Source organism: Pongo abelii, chromosome 11 (assembly GCF_028885655.2).
Source record: "Pongo abelii isolate AG06213 chromosome 11, NHGRI_mPonAbe1-v2.0_pri, whole genome shotgun sequence".
Taxonomy (NCBI): Eukaryota; Metazoa; Chordata; class Mammalia; order Primates; family Hominidae; genus Pongo; species Pongo abelii.
In genome coordinates, this window is record NC_071996.2 from 66,506,314 (window position 1) to 66,509,380 (window position 3,067).

The window sequence follows — 3,067 nt, forward strand, 5'->3', positions numbered from 1 at the left end:
ACATGTTTCCTTACTTGCAAAAGCGACTAAATTTAGGATTTTGAGGTGGGAATATTGTTCTGGATTATCCATGTGGGCTCACATTAATCACAACGGTCTTCATAAGAGGGAGGAGCAGCATCAGAGTCAGAAGAGATGTGATGATGAAAATAGATTCCAAAGTGATGCAGCCATGAGTGAGCAACATCTAGAAGCCAGCAACGGCCAGGAATGTGTTCTTCCCTAGGACCTCTACAAAGAATTAAGCTCTGCTGCCATCTTGTTTTTAGCCATATAAGACCCATCTCAAATTTCTGACCTCCTGAACTCTAAAATAATAAATTTGATTGTTTTAAACCTTTACATTTGTGGTAATTTGTTATGACAGCAATAAGAAATAAATACACCACATAAACATAGTCATGTTTGTAAGTATCAAAAGCATGATCAAATTTTTAAAGAAGCATAAAGTAACTGTGAATTTTGAAATTTAACTAACCTACAATTTTGTTTGATCTGCCACAGTATAAACATCATTATTATTATTTTTTAATCAACAGAAAACAGAAACTTACCTCTACTATATTTAGGTAGTTTGACTTTCACACCATTTATGTTACTGATGCAACTCGTATGCCATCTGTATTATTTTTAGGTATTTATAACTATCTGCTTATCTTTATTTTGGCTGGAAATATTACGTGAAGTCCTGAATGATATCCTTTGCAGATATCAGAATAGATGCGCCACCATCATCAAAAGTGTTTATGTTGGAAGTTCTTGGTGGTTTACCTCTTAGGCTAGTTCAATCTACTTTGTTTTAAAGTGTAAATAGAAGTAAGAGTACTTCCTGAGGAATTTGAGTAATCCAGAAAATAACAAAATAAAGTCTCTGTTTCAAATGATAAGATAGCCATCCTCTTATCTTGGGTAAGCTCTGTACAGTGGATTTTGGAATTGTTTTCATGGAGATGGTTACTTAGAGTTGTGTCTAGGAACCTTGGATTGATTTAGATATTGAAAAGAACATATGTTTAATATGCATAATCTGCCAACATCAGCCAGTGTTCCATGGAATAGGAATAATCCAAAAGCCTGCATATATCATGGATATTGATTCTTACAGGACCACAAGAGAAGGAAAAATAATCTGCATTTTGGTGGGCTCGCTTCCCAACAGGCTCTCCTCCATAAACAGAGCTTGGAGGCAGCAACTGGCACTTACTTCCAACTCAAGAATAAGCACACGATATTATTTGACTGGCTAACGGTGCAGTGTGCACTATTAGCCCTCAATTGAGCTTATGAAATTTATTGTTAATAACTTTTAAAAAGTTGTTCTATCTTACAATAGGAGGATAACAAGCAATAGGATTAGCCAGATTTTTCACCTCCTATTTGTTACTTCATGATCTCTCATAGAAATCAGCCTTGGGTAAATAGTACAATAGAATAACGTCATTTCATTATAATGATGAGGATAAAAATCTATTCCCAGCTGGCTGGGTCCAGTGTGTAGAGTTTGCATGTTCTCCCCATGTCTGCTTGGGTTGCTCCAGGTACTCCAATTTCCTCCCACATCCTAGAGATGTGCCTGTTAGGTTTCCTGGTATGTCTACATGGTCCCATTCCTAGTGTGTGTCTGTGTGTGTGTGTGTGCACACACAAGTGCACGCACCCTGTGATGGGATGGCATCCTGTCCAGGGTGAGATCCTACCTTGTGTCCTGAGTTGCCAGGATGGAATCTAGCCACTCAATACCCTGAACTGGAATAACTGGGTTGGAAAATGAATGAATGCCAATGATTCTAAAATAAAAATTTGTGAAGTCTACAATAACCATACAAATGGCAATAAACGGTGCAGTAGGAAAGCGTCCACCCTGTTTGTGATTGTTTTTGAACTCTGTGGTGGGAGAAGTTACGCCTTAGAGTTTTCACTTTGCAAACATTTATTCCTTGTTGTAACCTACTAGGACTATGACCATCGCCATACACCAATTCACCAAAAATTGAGCAATTATCTTGTTTTTATTAGTCTTTCTTTAATGTATGAATAGCTCACACTTATTTCAATGTTTAATACTAAAAATGTTCTTGATTCTTATTTAGAAATTTGGTGTAGTTTTTGTAATCACAAAGATACCAGAGAAACTTAACTCTTGTTTAAAATCAGTCTATGGTAAAATAGGTTTCTTTTTTTGTTCTTGTTTTTCTGTGTGTGTGTTTGTTTTGAGACAGGGTCCTGTTCTGTCGCCCAGGCTGGACTGCAGTGGCACAGGTCACTGCAGCCTCTGCTTCTGGGCTCAAGTAATCCACCAACCTCAGCCTCCCAAGTAGCTGGAACCACATGTGCACTCCATCACATCCAACTAATTTTTGTATTTTCTGGTAGAGACAGGGTTTGGCTATATTGCCCAAGCTGGTCTTGAACTCCTGGACTCAAGCAATCCACTCCACTCGGCCTCCCAAATTGCTGGGATTACAGGCGTGATCCACTGTGCCTGGCCTAAAATAGGTTTCATTATATGTCATTTCACTTGTCTCAGTTTCCAAGAACCAATTGATGACATTAAGTGAGGACTTTACTGTCCTAGGTATTTCTCAAACTTCTCCCTGTAATGGTAGTAGTTAGGAAAGTATGGGATCTATTTAGGCATGAATATTTCTTCCCTTCCTACCTACCTGTGTAAATATAGTCAAAACAATTTTTTTTTTAATTTCAATTCCCTATTTTGACAAATGAGGATACTAGGAATATCTAACTCATGAAATTGAAGTCAGAATAAGATAATCTGTTTATAGAATCTAATATGTATTAAGTATTCAATAAACATTAGTGATTATTATTTTCTTTACCAAGATTTGGTTGAGAATTTACTGTCAAACAAAAATGTTCCCCGGTTATCTCATGCTCTGTGTTTACCATTTTATTACTATGCAGCAAGACGCAGTTCTTGTTAGATACTGTGGGACTGGATTAAGGTGACTGTCTATTAATCTAATTGACATCATGAGGCCCTTTCCATCATGTAATGCTGCCTTCCTCTTTTGAACTCATTTGAACCACAAGGTGAAAAATGCAGTAA